The following is a 10000-nucleotide window of genomic DNA, read 5'->3' as shown; positions in this document are numbered from 1 at the left end:
TAGTGCCATATACAGAAGAATTAGGGGAGACTTAATTCAGCTCAACAAGATAATACATAATATAAATGATGTAAACCCATCAATTTTGTTTACATTTTCCAAGATTACGTATACCAGAGGCGACAAATATAAAATATATATTCCAAGATTTCAGACCAAAATAAGACAGAACTCATTTATAATACGTATAGTGAAAACATGGAAGTCTCTGTTTTAACACAAAAATGCATGTTCTTTGAATCAGTTTAAAATCTTACTTGATAGAGGATTAAATATCACTGAGATTTAAGTATGACTAATATGTTTTGTTGGATTTTACCAATTTTTTTAGTTGTATGTGATAATGTGAAATTTCACTGATTTCAAAATTCTTTATCACCAGATTCCATGTAATTTTTGTACAGTATAACCTTTCAAAGGAACCGCAGTTTTCAAAAACAAGAGGTGCATAATCAAAATGACATAATTATTAATTTGTCCTCTCCACTCTGAGTTCCTGGTTGTGCGCAATCTATTAATGATATTGCTATTCGCCTTATTCCATGAAAAAAACCCTCGTGGATCTTCTACCTTAACGCTGATGAGGGGGCTTGAGGCATATCGAGGGCAAATGTGTAAATCCCGGTGACCGTCACGAGACCACCCCGGGTATCGAGCCAGCGAGCCACCTGAGCTGCTCGCCCGATATGTGACTAATGAAGATCCAACGCGGTACCAGAATGGCCACCGCCATCCCGGGCGCCAAACTACTTTGTTCATGATGATACACACCAAACAGGAATTTCAATGGTGAAGCGATCGGCCGCCTAGCCAAATACTACCACGTTCGTGTCGCCTGAGTCGTCGGCACGGTCGAAAAATAAGCGAGCGTCCCAACACATCTTCAGGTGGAAAATGCGATATCGGGAATAGCGACCTGACGCATATATTATCCCTCAATTTCGAGAGCCAGAGTATGGTAAAAAATGAGCTTTTGTCAAAAGTACTGGCCGCCCATAGCGTCGAATCCCTCTATTACAGGAGAGCCACTCAGGTGCGCAATCTTCTTGATTCCAGATCTTAGGCTATACGGTAGTCCAACGCGAGGAAACTTCGAGGCTCAAAGGGGGCATTAGCGTTTACGCTAAAGAGCCATCAAAGGTAAGGGTCATAGAGAATGCAACGGACAGCAATGGGGTGAATTGAATTTCCGTGAAAGTAGGTGGACTGTGCTTGCATAATATCTATAAACCACCTAGAGCGACTTGGACTACACTACCGGTGCCGGTGGTTATCCATCCCTCCATCTGTCTGGGAGACTTTAATAGCCACCATCACGAATGGGGCTACCGAGACTGCAACGAGGCAGGAAGACAACTCCGCTCATGGATGGACTGTAACGATCTGCACCTTGTGTACGATCCTACAGCCAAGGGTCCTTCAGGGGTACCCGCTATAAGGATTATACTCCAGACCTCACCCTTGTTACGGAATGCGCGAACGGTGAACCGCTGCAGGTGAAGCGAACAGTCCTCGGGGACTTTCCGCACAACCAGCATAGGCCGGTTCTTGTCACAGCGGGGGTGACAATACCGAGGGTGCAGTCTCTCCCATTTTGCAGATGGAACTTCAGGAAGGATATCTGGGAGGAATTCAGTTCCTATATCGAGCAGGTTTGCCCCGCCATTCCTCCCAAGTCCGAAAATATAACGAGAATTAACAGGCTACTGGTTAAGAGCGCTCAACGCTCTATTCCACGGGGCAAACGGAAATTCTATACCCCTTGCTGTACGGAAGAGTCGGAAAAGCTGTACAAGGAGTACCAGCAGACCCAGTCCCAGGACTGCATTCCATATATGCATGAAATGGCACACCCGCAAACTGAACGTCCTCGTCTGGGAACAGACACTCCCATATGAGCCGCATCCAAAATACTTAGGGGTGACGCTGGACCGCTGCCTTACCTATCGGGTGCATCTCGAAGGAGTTGCCCGGAAGATAGAGAAACGCAACAGTCTTCTGAAGAAGCTGGCGGGACCGACTTGGGGTGCTAACCAAGCACTCCTGAGAACGTCCGCCCTGGCACTATGCTATTCCACCGCGGAGTATTGCGCTCCAGTGTGGGGTAGAAGCAGAAACGTTGAGAAGGTTGATGTAAAACTTCGCAAGTCAATGCACATAGTGTCAGGAACGCTGGCAACAACGCCTAGATAATGGGGCTCTATAATGGTAGCAATCCAGCCCCCCGATGTCTGGAGGGAGACGATTAAGGTAAACTGTAAACTGCCTAAATAAGATCCGAGAGATAGGGAATGGGGAAACCCCTCTGAAGCGCATTATGGGCGGCGCCCCCGTTTCGAGCCGAAATAAGTCCCGGCAACCCTTGTACGCAGCTTCCCTGACTACGGACAGAGATGCATATACGAGATGAAAGTCGTTTTGGACGAATTCAATCTCTCGTGGGGGAGAGGACATACATTCTTCTAAGCTTGATGAGAAAATGCCAGGCTTTGATACCAGTAAGAGGAGACACTGGGTGGCTGCGAATCAGCTTCGGTCGAGGAGTTGCCTCACAGGAAGTGCGCTTCATCAGTGGGGACTTTCCACCTGTCCTACGTGTACCCGATGTGGGCAAGAACCCGAAACGGCAGAGCATCTAGTTGAACGGTGTGTTGTGACTATGCTACCGGGCGGGTTCGCGACTTTACTGATTAGGTCGATCGTCATAACATAGTCGTGTGAGAACCATAAGAAGCTGCTGCTGCCATGAAAAATAATTCCGCGCTTCGCCTCGTTGGAAAAATACTTGAAAATTTTCTTCGTTGTGACAAATGTGCATTGATAAACCACATTATCATCAGGCTTTCAACTATTAAAATGTAACAATTGTTTATGTCACGATGTGCAAAGAGTATAATTTGCTGTACTGAACATAGTGCACATGAATCTGGTGAAAAGTAAACCCCTGGTCAAGTCTGTGGGGAGTTCAGTGATCGTAATCACAACATAACTCACTGTGTATAATACTGTTATTGTAAACCATCCACCTGTTCATTCATCCCAGACCCTTCGTTTTTAAAGTACGGTAAAGAATAAAAGTTCCAAAGTATGGTTCTGTAACCGGTGAAAAAAATTCGGCTGAATGTCATCAACTACTAGTATTCGAGCCAATTTTCAATAAAATCCATCAGTCCATCAGACAGCTGTAAAGATATTTCCGTCAACGCATGCGCAAGGGTTGTGGAAAGGACTAGAAAAACAGCTTCATGCTAGTTTTAAAATACATATATGAGGGCAATTCTAAATGTGTATTCTTTTTCTTACCAACACGGAAAGCAATATGTCACCTTTAACGTTTATCGTCTGTTTGAGAGAATTTAATGAAAAATAATCACCAGCCTCGCGGTCTAAAATGACAAAGAGCAGAATAACATCAACTTTATTCATTTTCTTATTTGTTAACAACCAGATATTTTTGTCCGAGCGAAATTGTGGGGAGTGTCACGAATCTGTGAAGTACGCCTAGTAATTTTGCTCTTGTTTTTGTAAAGTTTTGTGGTTTTAAACTATTTAACATTTATTTCTACATTGTATTTTTATTCCACTTTGTGGGACATGTTTCAGTGAATCTTGTGATATCATTTTTTACAACTTTTCAAAACAACGAGATATTCTAATATGATAATAGGATTCAGTAGTCTGATGTCACGCTGCCAGGCAACGGCGGCCATATTGGTTCTAAACAAAGAAAATCTTTACTTTTTATTCTTCATGCTGGCTAGAACTTTTCATTCACTTTTCATATGCCTTTTGATCAGAATGTGTAAAAGTCAAAACATGATCATATTTATGTGTTTTTTTTCCCTTGGAAGCGTTTTTATGCTAGCCGGAGAAATATTTCATACGGGCGTCCGCCATTGTTCCAATAGTTTAGAGCCAGTGTTACTAAGTTACCATGCGTCATTAGGAAGGAAGTGACGTTACGACTATTGAATCCTATTTGTATCCTCCATGTCAGTTGACATTCTGGTACCGACTAATGTTCACATCCGAATACAAGAAGACCTACATTACTGGTTCGTCGAGCCAGAGATGGCTGTCGCAAAAAACGACCTATTAACCATTAAATCTTTGACCAATCAAAACATGGAATTTGTCACACGTGCTAGGACAAACGTAGCTGATTGTTTATAAACAATAACGTGAATTGAATTGACCTCTCTCTGATTATTGTTAATCTTTTCATACCGCCAAATGTGTGACTCGTTATCACACGATTGCCTAGATCAGATTATAAACGTTTAAGTTATCTGTGTTGATTCTAATGATCACGCGCTTGAACAGTGGGTATTTTATTTAGACACATGCCATTGATAGTAAAACGTGTAGTTCGCTATGCTTACCAATCTCTGCCATTGTTTACATAATGACGTCCAAGAGGCGTGGTTATCTTGGTGTCTATTGAGGTCTGTATCCCCAATCGGACTGGACACCGTCCTGTATAATTACGACCACCTGTATTAACAACAATAAACTCTGTGAGAGGAGTTAAAATCAATCACTTTGGAGCGGTGTCAAAACAAATAGCCTTTCCCAAAATAACAACATTATGCAACAATAACGACCATATTGAACTCATCTCAAGACAAAAATCAATTGAAGTTGTCATGGGAGTAAATAAGGAAATAAAACCATTAGAAATATCAACAGTGTGTCATAATAGCAGCTTGGGCTGTATTTAAACGTGGCCATCGTAAAGTTGTGGCCTGACACTGACCAAAAAATGACGTCAAAATGCCAGTCTTTTGCCTCAAAAGAAAACAAATCGTGAGTTGTATTAGTTCGACCAATGAAATAACTAGTTTCCATGAGCACTACTAACGACAACTCACTAGGCGGTGCAAAAACCAAATAATGACGTCAAACTGCCAGTCCTTTTGGATTTCATTGTCAGGCTATAATATAACGATGATGACGGTCAAACCACCAACAAACAAAATATAAACACCGATACTGTTGTCATTTCACTCAGTAGACATGAATTGAGAAATGTAAATAAAACAACCTGTGGGGGGAAATGTAGTAAGAGAGAAAACACAGAGCCTTGTTACGAAGCTGAGGACACCCACCAACAATCTTTGTCATTGTGTGAGAACCACTTACAGAGTAATAGAGATGTATAAAAAAATAAATAAAAAGACAACTCTGGTTTATGAACACATTATGGACAACGACTATGACATGGGTATTATTCATAAGAGGCATATCTAGATAAAAAAGGAAAATTGTGATTTCATCATTAATAAAATAAAACCTGCTGGGTACAATGTGATCAAGAAAAGCCGGAAAGGTCAACAAGGTGGTGGATTAATGATCGTCCACAAAGAAAAAAATTGCCTTACATAAAACAAAAGTAACAACTAAGCCAACGACTTTCGAAACCATCGAATGTCTACTAAAAGACAAAAACATGAAACTTAACTTTGCTCTTATTTATCGCCCAACACCATCTCACGACCAAAACAACGACAAGACAGTTTTTGACAGAATTTGAAGTCTTTCACCGATCTGTCAACAAAATAAAATCTTTACATCTTAGGGGATTTCAACATCCATGTGAATGACGAGTCAGATAACAATGCATCAGATTTTCTCTATATAAATGAGGCACAGAAATATGTCCAACTCATCAATCACAGAACCAACACACGAAAAGGGAAATACGTTAGACCTCACAATTAAACAGCGTGATGACACTTTGTTGAATAACAACCAAGTACAAAGTAACCACATATCGAACCATCAATGTGTTTTATTTGAATTGGATGAGAAAATATTTACAGTGTAAACCTTATAGCGGTTTTTACATTTTTATTTATTATTTATTTTTATTATACTTATTCTTTTTTTTTCAACTTTTTTTTGTACAGCCCACATTTATATAAAAAAGATATGGATTACATTTGTAACGCAACTGCAGTTTCGCTCGTACCGCCTGATTTCCACAAGACAGTAATATAAACACTTTACCGTGAAAAGTGGAGAGCGGATGAGGATGCTTGAAGACTGAGAACTTAAAAATACAAACACAAATATGAATATTGAAAATACTTCGGATTGAAAGGGACAAACAAATGGACAATTCGTGAAAAGCCTTCGTCAGCAAAACAATAAACAGAGAAATGCTGGTGGAAAATGAACAAAATGTCGTGAGTAATGTAGCGTCTATTCTCCTTGCCGGATTGAATGCGATTACTACACGACATTTGAATACTTATTGTTTTCAACGCTCCTCTGTTTATTGTGTTCCTGACGAAGGGTTTGCAACCGAGATCTTAGTAATATTTGTACTGTATCAACCCGAAGCCTTTCCATTTTCACCTTTCCGTTAGTCAACATTGAGCAACATATGGTCAGTCTCCTTTGAACATGAACATCTCAGTAGGCGGATTAAGTTTTAACAAACCCAGAGAATGTCACCAGTTTTGTGGCTTCCTTAGTAAAGATTGGGTATCATGTTGCTTTGTGGTCTAGCGGTATGAAACTCGTCGTATGACTGGTAGGTTGAAGATTCGAATACTACTGTAAGCAACCTAAAGTTGTGTCTTGGAAAATACTCTTGACAAATGCTTTCTCACTTTACTCAAGTGTAAAATGAGTACCTGACCAGTGACAGCGTTATCTCTATTGATAGGAAATTATAAAAGCGCCTTACAGGTTGAATGTCCCGTCCTAATGATCAGTGTTGATCTTTGTTCGGGACACTTACACGGGCCAAATTATTACACTTTATAAAAGTTCAAACCATAGACACTTAGATAACCAAGCCTCTCTTGGACAAGCGTCATTATATATGACAGTGATTGGTAAATATGGCGAACTCCATCAGTTTTCCTATCGATGGGAAATGTCTGAGTAAGGGCTCAAACAGAGTGGACTCCCAATCGATATGGAATCGCTTTTCAGACTTCTTTTTTATGAAGGCAAATGTATTTACTTATGCCAGTGAGAGGCGCGCCAGAGTGGGGTCATCGCGGAGTCGTCTTGCTAGCGTTGACGACGCATCAAAATGTTGTTTAAGAACTACTCATAAATATGACTGGCTAAAAACAATAACAAATATCTGAGTGACGTCAACTTCATTCTATCTATAACATACCAACACATTGATTTGTGTGTAAACTTGAGCGTTTATAGATAGAATGCGGTTGGCCAAGGAGTTCACAACATTGCCATCCGGAAGTATAACGGACCAACACACAAACTCGGTGTAACCACGAACTTTTATAGTCTGGTTAATACAGTTTAGTGAGAACAACTCACAAACGCGGATGGCAAAAACAATAACAAAGGCCTGAGTGACGTCATCTGCATACTATCTATAGATAGTTCGAAGATGACGCCACTCAGGTGTTTGTTATTGTTTTTTGCCATCCGCGTTTATGAGTAATGCTCACTGAACTGTATTAACCTGACTATAAACGTTCATGGATACAAACAGTTTTGTGTGTTGGTCCGTTATACTTCCGGATGGCAATGTTATGAGCTTCTTAGCCAAGCGCATACTATCTATAGTCTGATTAATATAAATTGGATTCAGTAGTCTGATGTCACGCGCCCGGCAACGGCGGCCATCTTGGTTCTAAACAAAGAAAATCATTACTTTTTATTCTTCATACTGGCTAGAACTTTTCATTCCCTTTTCATGTGCCTTGTGATCAGAATGTGTAAAAGTCAAAACATGATCAAATTGATGTGGTTTTTTTCCTCTGGATACGCGTTTAAGCTCACCGGAGAAATATTTCATACGGCGTCCGCCATTGTTCCGATAGTTTAGAGCCAGTGTTACTAAGTTACCATGCGTCATTAGGAAGGAAGTGACGTTACGACTGTTGAAGACCATTAGTGAGAACTATTCATAAAAATGGCTTGCTAAAAATAATAACAAAGAGCTCGGTGACGCCAAATTTGTTTCCATCGATGAATAAATTTTAACAGTGATTTGACGACTGACAGTCAGTCGCTCCCTCTCTCTATGTGTCAGTCGGCGCGTTAGCAAATCGGAGAGAGAGAGAGAGAGAGAGAGAGAGAGAGAGAGAGAGAGAGAGAGAGAGAGAGAGAGAGAGAGAGAGAGAGAGAGAGAGAGAGAGAGAGAGAGAGAGAGAGAGAGAGAGAGAGATATGTTTTTCCGATTACGTGTGAAGGAGTGTAACAAATTCCATGTTTTGATTGGTCAAAAATCTACTGGTTTATTTCCAGGCACAATCATCAATTTTTGCGTGTAATTATCTTGCCGATCAGATAAAGAATTCGTGGGCTGGATAAATCGCCATAACATTGTGGTGTGAAACTATCAGATAATGCTGCCGCCTTTGAACCGGTAGGTCCCAGGTTCGAGTCACATTCTGGACGACCCAAAGTCGAGTCCTAAGAAAAGACCCTTTACTTACTTTCTCTCATATCAGACATGTGCGAATTGAGTTCATGGCCACTAACAGCATTGTCTTTGTCGAAAATAAATGTAAAATCCCCTACATACATCATGCTTATATGTTAAATGCTGCTATTGGTTTGGGTCCCTTGTAAATCACTTTAATATATTAAGTGGATATTGCCATAAATAAAATCTCAGTCATAATTGCTTCTTTCTTTAAAAAAAAAGTAATAAATGCTAATAATATTGCTCACCTTTACTCGGCACCATTTTTAGTTTCAAGAAAGAAGTGACCAGGCTGCTGCAAAACAAAATTCTGGATTTTGAAAAAAAAAAAAAGAAAAAACATATAAATTAAGTCATTACAATTTTGATTTAAAATGAAACTTAAAGGACAATGTTCAGTTTCATTAACACTATATTTATAAATATTATATATATATATATATATATATATATATATATATATATATATATATATATATATATATATATCGGAAGGTCACATAATAAGCACCGCTCTTTGTCGGCTATTATCCCAAATACTCTTCATAGGATTTCTTTCAAATTAAAAAGAAAAACGAATAAAACAAATCTTTCTACGTATACTGTCAAAATTGATTGAATATGAATTGAAAATCAATAAAGATGCAGTAATTTTTAAAAACGGTGTTCAGAAATACAATATCAGAGAAAAATGACGCAAAATGGCGATGATCTTAAATTTTGTTGCTATTTTTAGCAAACTTTACTGATGTCACTAAAACATTATTTTCATCAAAATTCATTTAAGAAATCGTCTCTGTAGCACACTCACAAACCGGTTTTGGTCCAACGTTTACAAAGCTACACTTTAAGTGATCAATAGCACGCCGTCCTCTTTGATGACTCAACGTAATCTCTTTTTCCAACTTAAACCAGTTTTGTCTTTTAAAAAAAACGATTTTGTTCATGTATTTATGATTTTTTCTGTCTCCATACATTATATTTTTATATATTTTCATTCACTTCTAACATGAAATCCTTTTCGTCAGTGAACACAATCATTGTAACGTCATCTGTAGAAACCCCTATCGAGCAGCTTCCTTGCTTTATGTTTTCATTTATTCAACACATTCGTAGGCTATTTTGATGGTGTTACCCTCTTAAATGATTTGGCTCTTAGTTCTTTTCGTATGACATTGTGCACAGAAGTTTCCAAGCCATAGGTACAATTGTCTTCTTTTGAAAATTCCAACGCGCAAACGCAACAATAAGTTTGCTTCATCTATTCGATATCGAAATATTAAAAAGTGTTACAAGATTTTATACTATTAAAAACAAGTTAATCTAATTATTTGGGTATTTTGCAATACTACAAATAAAGAATAGTTCTAATAGTAATACAAATTTGAAAAAGAGTTCTGCATAACTTTTTACAATAGACAGAATAAAAGCGGATAATTTTGTACGTGACATCTTATATAATATATATATATATAATAATATATATAATAATATATATATAATATATATAATATATATAAAATATATATATATATATATAATATGAAGATGTGGTGAGTGTAGTATTATTATAAAAGTACA

General features: G+C 38.6%; 1 pseudogene across 1 annotated transcript in view; it reads right to left on the bottom strand.

Moving 5' to 3' along the window:
- The window catches only part of LOC144978338 (solute carrier family 22 member 16-like), an 18387-nt pseudogene that overhangs the window by 5623 nt on the left and 2764 nt on the right, over positions 1–10000 (bottom strand). The window contains exons 2-3 of the transcript XR_013646498.1: positions 8668–8729; positions 4383–4494 (exon numbers count right to left, since the gene is read on the bottom strand). The product of XR_013646498.1 is annotated as a solute carrier family 22 member 16-like (transcript). The remainder of the gene's footprint in view (positions 1–4382; positions 4495–8667; positions 8730–10000) is intronic.

The sequence above is a fragment of the Berghia stephanieae genome, chromosome 8 (assembly GCF_034508935.2).
Source record: "Berghia stephanieae isolate SIO BIC M18660-M18661 chromosome 8, UCSD_Bste_1.3, whole genome shotgun sequence".
NCBI classification, from domain to species: Eukaryota; Metazoa; Mollusca; class Gastropoda; order Nudibranchia; family Aeolidiidae; genus Berghia; species Berghia stephanieae.
The sequence above is the reverse complement of the archived record's forward strand: the minus strand, read 5'-3'. Positions and strand labels throughout refer to the sequence as shown.